Raw genomic sequence first — 19,058 nt, 5'->3', positions numbered from 1 at the left:
TGGAGACATCATGAAAATTTGAAAATAACCTAGCTACTCGTATGGAATGCAGTCATAAGCATGGTATGTATGTATGTATTTGAGAACGTGTGTGCACGAGCAAGTGTGTGTGGGGGGATGGGGAGTGGGGAGGGTCAGAGGCAGAGGGAGAGGAAGAGGGAGAGAGAGAAGCCTAAACAGACTCCCTGCTGGGTGCAGAGCCCAATGCAGGGCTTGATCCTATGACCCTGATATCATGACCTGAACTGAAATTGAGTTGGATACTTAACTGACTGATCCACTCAGGTACCCCACAGCATGGAGTTTAAATGGCCATCTAGCAGTTATGAAAATACTCATCATTCTCCCTGGAGGGGTTGTTATTGGAATCAAATGGGATCATATGGGAAAGGGCTTAGCACAAAGCTAGAAACTTAGTAGGGAATCCATAAAAGTGTGTCTAGTGGACATGTGTCCTCCTTGGGTACTTCTGCATCTTGACTTTGGTTTTTGTGTTTTTTCTCTTTGGTAATTTTCTCGTAGGTGATTTCATCCAACCCATTAGCTCTTTTTACTCCTCACATTTTCCATCTCTAGTCTATCATTTTTTTCCTTTTTTTTTCACTCACCACCCCCATCTCTAGTCTGTTATTTTGTGAATTAACCCTTGTTTATGCTCTCCTTACTCTTCATGATTTTATAGTCTTTGATTATTCCCCCATTCCTTCTCCATCTTTCCAGGTTGACCCTCCAATTTTTAGTCCACCAAATACCCTATCCTGTTCCTCACTCCAGTGCCCCTCCCAGGATTTACTCTAGCTCTCTGCTTTACTTGAAGAAGGACTTCTTGTTGGGTTTGGCACATGTTTCCCTAGTGCACCTGTGCATCTTCCCTGGCTTCCTAGTAGTCTGAGACTTCGTTTCTTCATCTGTATAGCGGGAAATGAAGCCAATAATATCACAAGAGAAGGTGGTAATATCTGAGTGAATTGATGAATACAAATTGCCTAATGCAGAGTGAGGCATGGAGGAGTCACTCAGAGATGTCATGGTTGAAGCTATCACATTCTTAATTAAATTTCCTTTTAAAATTTGACTTAGAAGCAATTAGTATGATATATGTAGGCTTCCCTTAAACTCACACTCAATTTCCATTGAGGAACACAAGAATAATTTTTCTGTTAACAGGTTGACTCAGTTTAGCCTCATGGTAACATGCTTTTGTTGCTTGTGTGGAAAACTGTGAGGGAAAAAGCCCTGATGAAGTCATTCACTCTGTCCTACTCTAAACCATGAAACCATTACTTTGGAAGTTGACAGCTGGGAGCAGGACTTATGGATTCCATGAGCTGTATGGGAGCATACCTCTAAAACATGTTGACCTTTATGTCACCTCTGACTCTACCATTAACAAGAGTGATGATGATAAATTCCATTTTTGAATCACTTACTATGTGCCAGGTACTGTACTAGGTCCTGGTGCCAAAAGGATAAATAAGACAGTTATAGATTAGAGATAGTCTACATAGAACTCCTACCCTAATTAACTGAGACGTGGTAGATTTTCAATAAATATTTGAAGGAAAAGAATAAGTGATGCTCAGAGAGTTTAATTGACCTTCAACAAGGTCTTTTGGATTCTTGAAAAAATAATACCTTTCTGTGAGGCTGAAAATTCACCTCCATACCAAATTTAGCTCCTACGAGAGGGATGTGACTCTTGAGATTCTATTGCATTTGGGGTCTATTCAGTTCAAAGAAGCCTACATGAGCCTAACTGGGTTCCTTCCTCATTAGTCCCTTCAGACTTCTTGGTGGCCCATGCTGTTCCACGGAGCATATCTCTAGACCAAAGCTGGCAAAGTGTGTTACAGAAAAGAGATAGCTGAGGCAGTAGGGCTTTTAGGTCCTCTGGATAATTTTTCTTAACTGTAAGTGCCAGCCAGAACTTAGAAAGACCCTGCCTTTATCCTTTAGTTTCTTTCTTCCCCCAGTTATTGGCTTTTAATAAATAGATCTTAATTGTTAAAAAAATTAAACTGTTTTTAAATTGCTTTGAAAACATGGTTGTCATTGACAAAGGTCTTTCTTCTTTGTTGGAATACCAGTACTACTGCTGTAGTCACGCTGTGTGTGTGCATGCGTGTGTGTGTGTGTGTGTTGTACATGAAGTGCAGTATATTTGGTAAACATTCTTGATTAGCTTAATTGATGCTTGCATAGTTCTTTGTGGCTTTAATTTCAGTTTTAAATGACATTTGGTGGCAGATACATTAACTCTGCCTCTTAGTATCCATTTGTTATATTACCTATTTTACTACACCTGAAGGCCTTTGGGTCCTAAGGAAGTTAAAAGTGAGCAACTTTATTCGTAAGCCTTCCACATTAGAAGGATCATCCCCAATGTTTCTGAATTACTTAAGGATGTGAAAAATATCTTTATTTTCTATTTGATGACACTTCTAGGTAATGTGAGGAATTATAGAATAATACCTTAGCTTGGAGAGGATTTTACTCCAAAATAAAATCAAGTCAGATTCTCAGCTGTTGCCTGTTAAGTGCCAGTTTGACATTTGAAATGATCTGAACTTCATGATTTGGAGAACCCCACAACCAGCAGCTATAACTTTCATCCACTCAAAACCCATTTGGCCATGACTGATAAAGGAGCTCATTTTGTTTGGGAGGATTGAATTGGAGCAATTGGGGATGAAAACATAAGACCTAATGATGGAGTATCTGCTGTGCAACTTCAAGATCCAAATTTGTGTTCACTTTAAAATAAACACTCTTGTGCCTCTTTTTCTTAGGAAATTTAGAATGGAATAAAAGTAAACTAATGTAGAGAAATGGTAGAAGTAGACTTACAAGTATTCTTTTGGTCTTAGGAGGTCACATTGTATACTGGACAACCATAGTGTGCTGAGCTGAGTCCTGGCTCTGTCCTCCATGGCAGTATGACCTTGGGCACGTTGTTCAACACTTTTTGGTTTCGGTTTCCTCAATTATACAAAGAAGCTGGAAAATAGTGCCTTTCTCAGAACGCTGGTATGATGATTAAGTGGGCTTCCCTATGTAATGGGTTAACATGCAGAAAGCACTGGTTGGGACTCGCTCTTAGGAAAACCTTGTTGGGAAGTGGATTACTAGGAAGCTTATGGAACTTAAATGTTAGGACTCCTCACTTGCACACACACTTTTAAATAAACATTTTCTTTTGTACCTAATTTTGTATTTATTATTGTTATGTTTTCTTAAACAAAGCCTCCCAAATTACATGATTCCATGAAGCCTGGATTCTCCCTTGTCAAGCCTTCTACATAAGTTTGGTCCATTATTCCTTCTGCTTGGGTGCAGACTCCAGAATTCATTAATTAAAAAAATGCTTTGAATGACGAAAAACAAGACACTGTTTTTTTTTTAAAGTATTTGCATGATATGTGTTACGATAGAGGTCTCTCAGGTAGGACTTATCCAGAGGGAGAAGAATTAATTTGTCTCACATATATTAAACAATGGATTTATTTCTGCTAAGGAATGCAAGGGTGTAGAAACTTTCCTGGTGAGATTTACTGATTTGCAGACTGATCTACTGATGACTGTCACTTGGTATTAGAACAATAAACCTGAAATAAGATACATAGTCCTTTTTGAATGCCTCTGATCAGAACCTCGGTTCATGAACATTTTATTGTATTTGCTTAAGTTGGTAAGTTTATTTTTTGAAGTCATGGCTGTCTGTCTGTTGGACTTAGAAAGCTATGTGTCATCCTTAAGGATAAGAGAGGTATGGACCATTCTAACTGGGATGAAAGGGAAAAATGTTCTGACAGAGATGTCCAGAGGTTGTGGGTAAAAGTAAGAGAGACATAGTATGCAAGCGGAACATGACTATTTCTTCCCAAAGTATGTGGACTTTTCTTGGAGGAAAGAGTTCAGTTAATAAGGCATTAACTGAGAGAAGCTTTTTATTGAAAGTACAGTTCATGCCAAAGGGGGCATTCTGATAAAGGACATACACACACACTCATTCACAGATTGAGAGAGGTTAAGTTAGTGGAGGCTGAGAGAGGTATACCCTGGAAGACTGAGCAGTTTGAAATGGATTTGAGGAAAAAAAAATAGAGTGCTTTCTCTCAGATGAAAGCAACCAAAGCTGAGGCTGATTTTAAAAGAAAAGGAAAATAAAACATATTTCACTTGGTTCAGAGACTAATTTTGCTAAGCTGAAAAAGCAGTTAGAGGAGTAGTTCTGCTTCTGATTGCCGTCAGAAGAAGGTAGGAGGAGCTCAGTGAGAGATGGGCAGGTGACAGAACCACCAGTGGGTGACCTTCCATGGGTGGCCCAAGTGGTGGAGGCAGCTTGCCTTGGGAAGGGCCAAAGCAGGACTTGACTAGGAATGTGTGTGTGGGCAGGGAGGTTATCGATGCTGGACTTGCCAAGGCTGACAAGGCCATGAGCCTGTATAAAAGAAAGACATATTCAAGATAACGGATTACATTACTTGAGAATTCAGTAAGTGTTCTAATGCTTTGTGGTTTCTTCCTTTCAGTGATTCATATTATTTATTAGTTACTTAGTGTTATTAACCCATGGTATGTTTACATTTTATTGGCAACAGTAAATACTGTGACTCTTTTTTTTTATTGGTGATAAAGTTCGCATTTATCCTGTAGTAATAAGGTTTTCTGCTAAAGTTACATTCACTTAGAATTGCTTGGTAATAGTGAACGCTGAGAGATAGTGAGGTAAAACTCTTAGCTGGGAGAAAAACCTTATTATTTTATTGATAGTACAGGTGATGGTGAATGGGTGCTACTGGCTTTTTGCTGATGATGGTATGAAATCTCTTAAGGTTTGGCTCCATTTTCAATTCCATAATTATTTACTGAGGGCATCCAGCGATGGGTTGGAGTGGCTTTTACAACCTCCAAGAACTGATTATATGCATCTCTTCCCAACACTGCTTTCAGTGACATCATCTTGGTTGCTTGAAATTCACCACATTGGGAGTATTTGCACGATGGAAACTGGCAATCACTATGAATCAGATTTTCCCCACCCCTGAAGAGCCGGTTGTTAAATGTTTTCCAGCATACGCACATCCCTTGTGCATGGCATTGGGCTAAGCACTATAGGGGATTTAAAATGTGAGTGAGATAACATCCCAGTCCTTAAGGATCTTATAATTTGTTAGAAGGAATTGAGGATGATGACAATAAGTACTTACTGATTGCTTACTATACCATTAGAACTTCACAGGTATTTGTCCATTTAATCATTACAAAAATTGGGGGTGGGGTTGAGCAAATTAATCTCATCAATTTACTATGGAAAGCAGTGTTTTATCCTAAATGTATGTGTTTGCAATGTTAAAATTGCCCCTCTTATCACACCTTCACCAGTTCTATCCTAGTATTTTGTGAACAAGCTCATGTTTATGCTATCTCTGTTCTTTATGACTTTCATTTTCCATCTTCTCAGACTATAGTTCTCAAGATCTTTAGTTCACCAGGCTCCCTGTCCTCTCCCACACCCCAGACTCCCTTCTCAGGACTGTCTCCAGCTCTCTGCTTTCATATGTGTGTGTGTATGTATGGATGTATGTATGTATGTTTTTATTTTAATTCCAGGTAGTTAACATACAGTGTTATATTAGTTTCAGGTATACAATGTAGTGATTCAGCACTTCCAATACATCACCCGGTGCTCATCACGACAAGTGCCCTTCTTAATTCCCATCACTTATTTAACCCTTCCCCTCACCTACCTCCCCTCTGGTAACCCTCAATTTGTTTTCTATAGTTAAGAGTCTCTTTCTTAGTTTGCCTCTCTCTCTCTTATTTTTTCCCCTTTGCTTATTTATTTTGCTTCTTAAATTCCACACAGGAGTGAAATCATATGGTGTTTCTCTTTCTCTGACTGACATACTTCACTTAGCATTATACTCTCTAGCTCCATCCATGTCATTGCAAATGGCAAGATTTCATTCTTTTTTCTGGCTGAATGATATTCTATTGTATATATATACTACATCTTCTTTATCCATTCATCATTCAATGGACACTTGGTCTGTTTCCATATCTTAGTTATTGTAAATAATGCTGCTATAAACAGGGATGCGTGTATCCCTTTGAATTAGTGTTCTTGTCTTTGGGTAAATACCCAGTAGTGCAATTGCTGGATCATAAGTTGTTGTATTTTTAACTTTTTTTAGGACCCTCCATACTGTTTTCCATAGTGGCTGTACCAGTTTGCATTCCCACCAACAGTGCACAAGTGTTCCTTTTTCTCCATATCCTTGCCAACAGGTAACACTGTTATTTCTTGTGTTTTTGATTTTAGCCATTCTGACATGTGTGAGGTGATAGCTCATTGTAGTTTTGATTTGCACTTCCCTGATGATGAGTGATGTTGAGCATCTTTTCATGTGTCTGTTGGCTGTTTGAATGTCTTCTTTAGAGAAATGTCTGTTCATGTCTTCTGCCCATTTTCTAAGTGGATTATTTGTTTTTTTTGGGTGTTGAGTTTTATAAATTCTTTATATATTTTGGATACTATCCCTTTATTCGATATGTCATTTGCAAATATCTTCTCCCATTTTGAAGGCTGTCCTTTAGTCATGTTGATTGTTTCCTTTGCTGTGCAGAAGCTTTTTATTTTGATGTAGTCTTTAATAGTTTATTTTTGCTTTTGTTAGGAAAACATCTTGCTTCAGAAGACGTATCTAGAAAGAAGTTGCTATGGCTGATGTCAAAGAAGTTCCTGCCTATGTTCTCTTTTAGGATTTTTATGGTTTCAGGTCTCACATTTAGGTTTTTAATCCCTTTTGAATTTATTTTTGTGTGTGGTGTAAGAAAGTGGTCAAGTTTCATTCTTTTGCATGTTGCTGTCCAGTTTTCCCAACACCATTTGTTGAAGAGACTTTTTCCCACTGGATATTCTTTCCTGCTTTGTCAAAGATTAAATCATATAATTGTGGATTTATTTCTGGATTTTCTATTGTGTTTCAGTGATCTATGTGTCTGTTTTGACCCAATATCATACTGTTTTGATTGCTACAGCTTTGTAATATAACTTGAAGTCCCAGAATTGTGATGCCTCCAGCTTTGCTTTTCTTTTTCAAGATTGCTTTGGCTATTCAAGGTCTTTTGTGGTTCCACACAAATTTTAGTATTGTTTGTTCTAGTGCTGTGAAAAATGCTATTGGTATTTTGATAGGGATCGCATTAAATTTGTAGATTGCCTTGGATTGTATAGACATTTTAAGAATATTTGTTCTTCTATCCCATGAGCATGGAGTGTCTTTCCATTTCTTTGTGTTGTCTTCTATTCCATTCCTCAATGTTTTATAGTTTTCAGGATACAAGTCTTTCACCTCTTTGGTTGAGTTTATTCCTAGGTATCTTATTATTTTGGGCACAATTGTAAATGGGATTGTCTTCTTAATTTCTCTTTCTGCTGCTTCATTATTGGTATATAGAAATGCAGCAGATTTCTGTACATTGATTTTGGATCCTGCAACTTTGCTGAATTTGTTGATCCGTTCTAGCAGTTTTTTGGTGGATTCTTTTGGGTTTTCTATATAGAGTATCATGTCATCTGCAAATAGTGAAAATTTTACTTCTTCTTTACCAATTTGGATGCCTTTTATTTCTTTTCATTGTCTGATTGCTGTGGCTAGGACTTTCAGTACTGTGTTGCATAAAAGTGGTGAGAGTGGACATCCTTGCCTTGTTCCTGACCTTAGGAGAAGAGCTCTCAGTTTTTCCCTATTAAAGGTGATACTTGCTCTGGGTTTTTCATATATGGCCTTTATTATGTTGAGGTATATTCTCTTTAAACCTACTTTGTTGAGAGTTTTTATCATGAATGAATGTTATACTTTGTCACATGCTTTTTTCTGTCTATTGACATGGCCATATGGTTCTTAACCTTTTGCTTATTGATGTGGTATATCACATTGATTTTGTGAATATTGAACCACCCTTGCATCCCGGGAATAAATCCCATTTGATTGTGGTGAGTGATTTTTCTTAATGTTTTGTTGGATTCAGTTTGCTAGTGTTTTGTTGAGAATTTTTGCATCTGTGTTCATCAGAGATATTGGTCTGTAGTTCTCTTTTTTAGTGGTGTGTTTATCTGGTTTTGGTTTCAGGGTAATGCTGACCTCATTTCCCTTCCTTTTCTATTTTCTGGAATAGTTTAAGAAGAATAGGTATTAACTGTTCTTTAAATGTTTGGTAGAATTTGCCCGTAAAGCCATCTGGTCCTGGACTTTTGTTTGTTGGGAGTTTTTTGATTACTGATTCAACTTCTTTGCTTGGCTATTGGTCTGTTCAAATTTTCTATTTCTTCCTGATTCAGTTTTGGTAGTTTATATGTTTCTTGGAATTTATCCATTTCTTCTACGTTGTCCAATTTGTTGGCATATAGTTTTTTCATAATATTCTCTTACGATTGTATTTCTGTGGTGTTGGTTGTTATTTCTCCTCTCTTATTTGTGATTTTTATTTATTTGAGTCCTTTGTCTTTTTTTTTTTTTCTTTATAAGTCTGAGCTCTCTGCCTTTCTTGAAGAAATTCTTGTTGGGATTGGTTAGTGACACCATAGTTCCTCTGCTCATTTTGAGATTGTTGTTTTGAGGTGCTAACATGACATTCATATCTTTCCTTATTCATAAAGCATCTTTAAGATGCTTCCTCAAGAAGGAAGGCCAGGAGGTATTAATGGTCATCATATCTTTGGCAAAAAGATTTTCAGAAAAAGCCTTTAGAAATGCTTCACATTCTTGTTGCATCCAAAGTCCAGAACAAAGGGCTTTGGGGAAATGATTTTCACCCAGGCTGTCTAGTTGAGAAGGGTCGACAAAGTCAGTATTTGTCTAGCCTTTACTTTGAAATGTGGCTGAACAAGCCACTAGGAGGAGTTCTTTGCATGTGTAAATCTGAATTCTTCTTCCACTGTTTGCTGTAGGTTCAGACAAAACCAGGTTTGGAGATGGAACTGCTGCTTCAAGCCTTCATATTATTCAATAGACCAAGAAATTTATAAGTATGATATTTTATTCATCTGAGGTGGAAATATAGCTTCTGGGAATGGATCAGGATTCTAGCTAAGAAAACTTATTTTAAAACCTCAACTTGATCCACCAACTTCCTTGGTCAGAAAGGAAGTGTGGTCAGCAAGCAGGTGTTTGGTTTGAATTGGGAAAGGAAGAGCCTAGCCTTTGCTTTAGAATATTAAGTGATAGCTAATTCTTTTCTTTCCTTCAAGCTTCCTCCTTCAATTAGTATAAATATGTTAATGGAATACTATTTCGCTAATAGACAACACTGATAGTAACAGGGGTGGGACTGAACCTAATGGTTTCTTTAACATGTTTAATTTCTGATGTTGCTGTTAAATGTTGAGGAAAATTAGTTACATTTAGAACCATCTGTTTCCAAAACTGGTTAAAATGTGGATTGCCTCCTGACTAGCCATTTTATGGCTTATGATAATAGTTGTGGGATGAAATGATTGTTTTTATTCCCTTTCTTTGTTTTCTGCTATGAATACTCATACATTTTTCTTCTAGGGAACTGGGATTAAAAATGTCAAAGGACATTCTTCAGGTGTCTTGGTCATCATGGATGTAAAAAGGAATCTCAATTCTTACTTTCCTCTTCCAACCCAATATAACTTATCTTCACTTTGTTTTTTATTTTTTTTTAAGTAGGCTCTATGCCCAACATGGGCCTTTCAATCAGGAGTCGTATATTCTCCCAACTGAGCCAATTCAGTACCCCACTTTATCTTTAATTTAGATACAGTTATAGATTGGAAACCATAGTTATGACATGTGTTACATCTTTAATAGTGGTAAATATTGCATGATCAATAAATGGTTGAAGAAGGAATTTGGAGGATTTTAATATGTGTTGCCTTAGACATTTTATTTCCTGGGTTGTTGCTATTGAGGTGCTGGGAAAAGGTGGGGACATGGAGAGAATCCCTTAAGTGTATGTATGCCTTTTACAAGAAGGAAAAACCAAGTTTTAAATCTGGCAACCAAATAATTTGGTCAGTGTTTTCCTCTTTTTTTTTTTTTTTTGTCTTCCACTCTTTCTACAGAGTGGCCATGAAACTTATATGTGACTGTGCATACCTTTTAATGAACAGGTCAGAATTCTGGCAAGGCCACCTGGAGTACTTGTTAGGATATTTAAAATGGTCACGTAATGTGTTTCTTTAAGAAAAAAAAAGTCCACCACTTTAGGTTGTGGGTGGTACTTTTTTTTGAGTGGTTCCTGAGAACCTCATACAGTTTCCTAATCTTGGATTACTCTCTGACATGTTCTTATAGAAGAATCAGACTCAAATCCTTTTTCTATCTCAAAGTGGTATGGATATTCAAACCTGCCCCAACAATGAAGCAGTTGACAACTCTGCTCTACAGCACTCATATAATGGAGGAAGACTTATCTACTTTACTTGTTGCTTATCTGCATAAGGAATATGGTTTCTACTTGATAACATAAAACAAGTTTAAAAAAAACATTTTTGGAAGATGATGTTTTAAGAGGGGGAAAAAAAAAGGAGGAAAGAGAGGGAGAGATTTTGAAACCAAAAATCAGTTCTTTATTGCAACTATATTGAAAATTTTGTTTTCCCACAAATTAAGAATTAAAATAACCCAAATGTGCAACGAAATAAAAAAATAAAAACCATGTTACAGAGTGATCCTAACTTCCAGATGTGTAACAGAACAAAACATTACAGGTATGCCAAACTAATTGTATAGTAGAAGTAAAATTGCCCTCCCTGTATGTCACTAAGAGTGGCAATAGCTGAGATACTGGTTTGAGGTTGGATGTTACAGGAAGCTTCGGATGCTCAATTAGTGGGTTAATCCTCCTGAGGGTAGAACAGTTCTTCTCTTACTGCCTGTGTTAGTTGGTAAGGGAAGAACTGGTTATCTTCTGAAACCATTTGTTTGATCTATTGAATAGGGGTGGGGGAGAGCTAAAATGTTGGCCTTTTAAAATTATGAAATTTAGCTAATTGGTGGAGAAATTCTCTTTTTAATATCCAGGTGGGCAATCACTCATATTGTTTCTATAAAATGAATTTTGAAATAGGTTTGACAGTTTGTTCATTACTCCTGCATGACAGTAATTTCTAAATGACATTTTGCTTCTATTAGGGCAGTAGAATTGATTGCAGAATTTTTAAATGGTAGCTTTTTATGGTACAGTTTAGGAAATACCTTAATTAGGCCTCTGTGAAATAAAATGGCCCATGCTTAAACTATGTGGAATCCTCAATGAAAGTTCAGTAGAGAGAAATTTTGATTGCTGTAGTTGAGTGTAACAGCAGAGCCATATCACCAACTGCCTATGGAATCTGTAATAAAACAGGCAGGAGCTGCTTCAAAGAGAATTGATGCGATTAGCTTCACCTATATTCTGTTGGCACTCTCTGAATTACCTCCTGACCCTCTCTCTCTTCACCTTTCTCCTGTTCATAGCCCTTGCATAACAAATAGTCATTTATTCATGCCTTTATGTATAAGGACTTTTGGTTGGAATTTTAACAGTATTTTTTTTTTCCTGCTTAAAAAAAAAGAATGTGGATATGAGAAAAAGAGAAAGACATTAGGAACTAAATGTTTTTCTCCCCTGGAATATCTGTTTTATACAAGGAGAATTTACAGTGTAGGAGGGAATATGACAATATTACATGTTTTTTGCTACTTTTCTCTGACAGGCAAGTCATTTGCTGCAGGTGACTAGAGGTATATAGGTTATTTGACTAGAAACAGCTGATAATATGGACACGAATGATTATGACAATTAGTGACCAAAAGAATTCATTTTCCCACCACGAAAAAGTTAGATAACAAAGATCTTTGACATTATCTTGTGTTACTAAAACACATTCTCATTCTTGCTGGATGTTTATCATTTATTTTTTCATTCATTTATTCACTCTATAAATATTTTGTCCCTACTAAGGGCCAGCTCTGTATATGGCACTGGAGATAGAGTAATGAATCAGTCAGACATAGAGCTTACAGATACTGAAAATTACTTTAATAATGAGTTATAATGTTGATGAAATTTTGGGGGAGAAGTATAGGGTGCTGTACTTCTTATCTGTTACAAATAAGGATGATCATATTATAGTCTAGAGGGGCACGTGGGTAGCTTAGTCAGTTAAGCATCTGCCTTCGGCTCATGTCATGATCCCAGGGTCCTGGGGTGGAGCTCCGTGTTGGGCTCCCTGCAGAGCAGGGAGCCTGCTTCTCTCTTTCCCTCTGCCCCCTCCCTGCTTCATGCTTGCTCGTATGCTCACACGTGATCTCTCTCTCAAATAAAATCTTTTAAGAAAAAGATTATAGTCTAGAAACTGCATTTAGTCTTGATTAATAGTTAAAAAATACATAGATTAACAGGTATAATGAAATAGCATTTCTAGAAAGACATTTGTAGTGAAATGTACCTGTGTGTACTGCGAATAAATGGTAAGCAAATGTGGTAGTCCCTATAGAATAGAACAATAAGAAGATTATTGAGCATCCATTTTATTTAAAGTGTAGCCATCTCCCTGGAAAGGGGATTCACATTTTTTTGCTGATTGAGCACTAGGAAATGGTGGTCTTGTGTTCTCAATAATGTTTTCCAGGGTGTTTTATGAGAATTAAGTATTCTGGGTAGCAGACACCTTCATCAGGATTTCCCCATGAGTTTACTTTTTTTTTTTTTAAAGATTTTATTTATTTATTTGACAGAGACAGTGAGAGAAGGAACACAAGCAGGGAGAGTGGGAGAGGGAGAAGCAGGTTTCCCACTGAGCAAGGAGCCCGATGTGGGGCTCGATCCCAGGACCCTGGGATCATGACCTGAGCCGAAGGCAGACGCTTAACGACTGAGCCACCCAGGCGCCCCAACCCATGAGTTTACTTTTGCAATTTATTTATTTGAACAACTTTATTTCACAGCCTTTTCCATGTGTCCCCATTATATTTTATTTTGTTGATTTTAGCATATTTAGTTCTCTCTCAGTTCTCATCCTGACATCCACAGACTTACCTCTGCTATCTTTATGTCATCTGGAAATTGGTTAAAGGTGTCTTGCCTGCCTTCATCTTGTCTGATAAAACTGCTAAACATGACAGGATCAAATGCAGAGCTGGGTGCACACACCAGAGGTCTCCCTTCAGGCTGACATTGCTCCATTAGTAAGGTATTCAACTAGATTTGAATTCCCAGCACTGTGCCATCATCAATCTGTATTAACGAGAGGACCAGTTAACTAGGGTGAGGGGGAGCACAGGCTGGGAGATACTAGGATTTTTGACTCATGGTGTGGTAGATCAGCCACCATGAAATGAGCAGAATTGACTATTGGGTCTTAAAAGTGTTTTATCTATTCCAGAAGCTGCAAACTAAAGGGGTGTCACGTCATGGAAACCAGAACTTCTTTCCCAAGCTTCCGGTGTGTCCAATACCATATTTACTAGCCATTTTAATTGGGTGTCTTATAGGGACTTCAAATACATCATGACTTGGACTCTTCCCCAGAACTGTCTCCTTTGCCTTTACTATCTATCAATAGTTTTCTTCTCTATCCTGATCCATCCTCCGCATTGGTTTCAGAGTCATCTTTCTAACAAATCTAATATTGCCCCTTTTCCTTCCTTGTTCAAAATTTGTTAGTGACTCCCTCTGTATATGCAAGATAAAATCTGAACTTCTTACAAATGAAAGATTGACCACGATCTCATCTGACCTAACATATCAGCTTCATCTTTGGCTTACTGCCTTGTTAATTTACAACCACATAGAATGTCTTTGTTTTCCTGAATGTATTAAGTTTCTCATTCTCTTACCTTTGCATATTTTATTTCCCCCTGGTCAGAACCCCATTTGTCTCTGTAACAACTTCTTATTCAACCTCTAAGCCTCAATTCCAGAGCCACATTCTCTGTGAAGCCTGGGGAGACTTTACAGGGAAGTTTTCGTAGACTCCCGTGATTGGCTCAGGCATCCTCCCCAATGTTCAGATTAAACCATGCCTACTGCCATTTCAATGCTGACCATAGATATCAAAATTTTATCTTTCTCTTGAAGGCAGGATCCATGTCGTTCCATCTTTAAATCTCCACCTCACAGACTGTGCTTGGGGAATGAAGGACAGCTGAGTAAGACTAGAGCTAGGAAGCTATGGAAAAAAAGATTAACAGGGACTATTTGTGGGGTTGGATCCTGATAGAAAGACAGAAGGACAAATTTCCCATTTGTAAATGCTCCTGCTGTACCTCTGTTGTGGCTGGGTGTAATCCATCTTGTGGCACAGGTAGCTAGTGGTCAGCTACATCCATCCATTCTTCTCTTCTTCCTTTAATAATAGAACTGCAAAGGGTAGTGGACACATGGTTTCCCAGCCAGGGACTACATTTCTCACATTTCCTTACAAGATATAGTCATGAAGCAAAGTTCTGGCCACTTAGATGTAGGAAGAAAAAAATGTATGGCAATTTCATGTTGTGCCATTAAAAGAATGAAGCACGTTTTTCATGACATTTTCTTGCTCTCCCATTGGCTGTTCTGTAGATTTAATGGAGGGGGTTAGAGGATCCATCTGTGATGGCAAAAGAGAAACTTCTGTCTTGTCTAACCTACTGTAGTTTTGGATCTCTGTAGAGACTGGTCCTAAATAATATCTTTTTAAAGAAGTTGTGTTCATGAACTTTGTTATTTAGCAGAAACATGCCTTGTCATCTGCCTTTATATGCTCATTATATCACATTTGTTAAAAAATTATGAAAAATTTTAAACATACACAATTATAATCTTTTTATGATAAGTTTTCCATATTTCTTGGCATTTTAAAAAAAGTAATATGATGTTATATTTAGAGTTAATACACTTCACTGAGCCCAATTCCTCTTTTTCACTCAAAAGCAACCTCTATTTTGGTTTTATATTTACCAATCTTATGCATACTTTTATACTTTTAACTACGTGTTTATGTGCCTCTAAATGTCTTTAGCATTTTTGTATACATTTACATGAAAGCATTTACAGAAATGCATACCGTTTTCCTAATCAATATTAGGTTTTGTGGCTTGTATATGTTGATTTATATATGGTTGGTTCAGTATTTTAACTACTATGTAATATCTCATATTTTAATTACTATGTAATATTTCACTGAATGAATATTATTCAATTTAGTGATACTCTTATTGATGAATCTTGAGGATTTTTTCTGATTTTTAAGTATAATGAACAGTTGCTTCTAGAATACCCTTATACAGGTCTTTTGTGGTCACATGCAAGAGAGCTAATGGGGCAGAACTAATATTTGAAGATTTACTAACCAGTGATTTCCAGAACTGAGAAAAGATTTAAAATCAGCTAAAATTCAAGAGGTTTATGGACTTTAGAGCCCAAGTTGATAAAGTAGTTATTATTTGGAACATTTTTAGTATCATGGCCATAGGATAAGAGCTCTGGAAGGTTTTGCACAGTTGAATGCTCTGGCCTAAAAGTAATACATGGCACTGGGCGCCTGGGTGGCTCAGTTGGTTAAGCGACTGCCTTTGGCTCAGGTCATGATCCTGGAGTCCCAGGATTAAGTCCTGCATCGGGCTCCCTGCTCAGCAGGGAGTCTGCTTCTCCCTCTGACCCTCCACCCTCTCATGCTCTCTATCATTCTCTCTCTCTTAATAAATAAATAAAAATCTTTAAAAAAAAAGTAATACACGGCACTTCCTCTCAGAACTATTGGCTAGACCTAGTCACATGACCTCACTCAACCACAAAGGGCCAGGAAGTATAATCCTATTCTAGCATGTGCCCAGGAGAGGAGAGAGAGGATATTTGGTAATCAACATTAATCATTACTGTAAGCCCAAACCATATCTCTATTAAAACCACCAAATCCAAAAGCACATTTCTATTTGTTTAATTTCTATTTGACATATCTTGTCAGGATTGATAATAATAGCAAATAAGTGACATTTATTAAGTACCTGCTATAATCCCAACTCTGGGCTTTATTCTCCCTATTCATGTTCTCAGCAACCCTAGGAGGAAGGTAGTAGTATTCTTCCTACTTTGCAAATGAGGAAACTGCTAAATAAATGAGAAAGAATGCTCAAATGAATAACTAGGTCATAGAGCTAGGGTGCTGGAGAGCTGGTTGTAAACTCCAGATCTGTCTTGGACTCTTCCCCCTACATAGTCTACCTGAGTGAGTCCTTAAAGCCTCTGCTTTGGTCACCTCCTTGTCTAATAGAACCAGCAATGAAGGCCTGCCTCTGCCTTTCCTCTCAGTTTAAAGCTACTAGACTTTGTTTAGTAGTTTAGAGCAGAGTTTAGCAACATTACTCTCCCATAGTAAGCATTCAAAGCACCTCAGCTTTCTAGTCCAGAGATGAAACAGCTGTTCTCTCCAAATGGCTTATACTGAAATGTAAATGAACAAGGACATTACAAAAAAAAAAAGAGAAAGAAAATAGATTTAAGTTCTTGCCTTTTAAAATTTTTATCATTTCCCATCCAAGCTTACTGTTTTTGTTTAATCTTGCCATTCCTTTTCTTCTTCCTTGTATGCTCTTTTTCTTAGGGATATGCAAACTTTATTAGTCAGCTCCTCTTTCAAGCTCTGTATGCTTTTGTGTTTGAGAATTGGGAATCAGGTACTTTTACTGTTAGCCTCAGGGTGGATCTGAGCAGGAGGAAGCTTTATGAATAATCAAGGTTGACATCTCCAACGTTATTCCTTCATTATAAATATTGTTAAAGGAGCTGTGACCACCATGGGCTCCCACTGAACAGAATGTGCAGGGGGAGGCAGAGACAGCCTTTGATTTCAGCTCTTTTCTGGTTATCACTTCACTGATGACCCTGGAGTTGACAGGTCTCTTACATTTGGCTGTCTTTTTTTTTTTCCCCCAGAAAGTTTCTCTTCATTTAGCATAAATGTTTGGTCTGCAGGAAGCTGGCTGGGTTCATCTCACCAACTCCAAAGGCTAAGGACCATAGTTAATATTAGTGCTTGTGCATTACCTTAGCCTGAATCCCTAATGAATGCTGAGATGCTTTGTGACATTAACTATTTTAGTTCCATTTGGATTATTATAGCATCATGATCTTTTTCAGGAGGAGAACAGATTATAGTGCCCAAGGTCTCTGACCCTTCTCCCTACTTGCTGAGAAAGATTAGGCTCCACAAATGTCTGAAGAGACACAAGTATTCAATCCATATCTCAACTAAGGTTCCCTCTCCCAGTGGTGCCCCACTAATCCCTGTTATTATATGTATATATTAATAATATATATGTGTACATACATATATAATTAGCCAGCCATGTTTTAGATTATTCATGTTGTCTTGACAGTGTTTTCATTTTCAAAATGGAGATGGGTGAACTTGAATTTATATCACACGAGTAAAACTTTATAAATTTCCTCCCCAGCTCCATTACCTTCTATCCACCCCCAGTAGATTCACCAAAGAGTGTTTATAGAACCTATTACATACTAAGAAATGATATGGACTCCCTTCATGTCTCAATAGCCTTGTGAGGAAGGTGATATTGCTGTTCTGATTTCCTTGAAAGATTCAGACACCTTGCCTTAGGAGTGCAGGGACTTGCTCAAAGCTACACGATAGGCATGGTTAGAAGCAGAACTAAAGTGCAGGGCCTCTACTTCAAGCCCTCTACTCTTCTGCCTGCTTCATGTTTATTGGTAATATTTGCCATTCATTCATTCTGCCAACATTGTTGAACATTTGTTTATGTCAGGCACTAGGGATTACTAAGATAACTAAAGCAGAGTTCTTAGGAGCTCAAATTCTGGTGAAGGAGAAAGCTCAGTTAACTGGTAGTAAGGGATACTAAATTACTGAGATATTTAACAGTGCAGTGGTTGAAATAGGGAACTCTGAGGGCATGGAGGAGAGCTGTTTCAGCTTGTTCTCAGGGCCTCAGGGAAGCCTTCTTGGAGGAAGTGGGAATGAAGTGTGAGGTAAAAAGGCAGGTCTCATAAAAAAGAGCTGACCTTTATCGGGTGGTGGTGAGAACAGAGAGTGTGCTGTGAAGCCCTTGGGCACACTGTGAGAATACAAGGTGGTGGGGCCCTTCCTGCCCATCCTCAAATGCCATAGTCCTCCCCTCTATTTTATGCAAATCTTTGCACCTAATCATGTTCTTGCCAAGTCCCATTGCTGGTACTTTGTGTCTTAGCTGAATAAGCTAAAGAAGTCTTCGGGGGAAATTATCTACTGTGGACAGATGTTCAAGAAATCCTCCTTGCAGGTGAATAACTTTGACACCTAACTGCACTATGACACCCCCCCCCCCTGCCCCAGCAGTACCCACCACACATACCAGAAGTACCTGGACCTGACAACTCCAGGTGCTGTCACCTGGTGTTACCAAGACATGGGCAACTGGCACCATGCCCAGGCCCACTTGATCCAGATCATGAAGGTGGAGGAGATTTCAGCCAGTCGGTGCTGCTGACTGGCAGTCTAACAGTTTGATGATTCCAAGAGTAAGTTCCCACTGCCCTACCAGGTCTTACCTCACCAGTACAAGCTACGCTTCACCACCAAGAGGCCCAACACCTTCTTTTAGATGCAGAGCACCCCTGTCCTCAGGTCTGCCCAAGGGGAAACAAACAAACAAAAAAAGGTGAGAGCTGCTTTTAGCTAGAGGGGAGGGGGAAGATATACCTTTCTTTTCTAGGCCCTGTTAAAACACTTCAAATACTTTCGAGTAAGCCCCCCAGAAAGTTTGATGTATGTATGTACATATGTTATTGGGATTCAAAAAGCCACATTCCCAAATGTAAAAATGCAGTCTTGTTTTGTAAGATGTGGATATAGGGAAGACAGCAGGAATAGCAGGTTTGGAGAGGAAATTCTTGAGTTTAGTTTTTGGATGTGTTGAATAGAGATGTTTTTGGAAGTTCAGGTGAAGGTACACACGCATTTGGCTGAGGAGTGGTCATCTCAGTTCAAGAAAGAAACCAGATTGGAGATGTAAACTTAGGAATTGTCAACCTTCCGGAAGATG

General features: G+C 38.1%; 1 pseudogene; it reads left to right on the top strand.

Annotated features, from left to right (window-relative positions):
* The first annotated feature begins 17,930 nt into the window (after positions 1-17,930).
* On the top strand, positions 17,931-18,617 carry LOC114206324 (large ribosomal subunit protein eL20 pseudogene; annotated as a pseudogene).
* Positions 18,618-19,058: the final 441 nt, after the last annotated feature.

Source organism: Eumetopias jubatus, unplaced genomic scaffold (genome assembly GCF_037043125.1).
Source record: "Eumetopias jubatus isolate StellerSeaLion01/CBP00866 unplaced genomic scaffold, mEumJub1_p1.0 scaffold_7, whole genome shotgun sequence".
Classification (NCBI taxonomy): Eukaryota; Metazoa; Chordata; class Mammalia; order Carnivora; family Otariidae; genus Eumetopias; species Eumetopias jubatus.
This window is presented reverse-complemented; position numbering and strand designations above follow the sequence as displayed.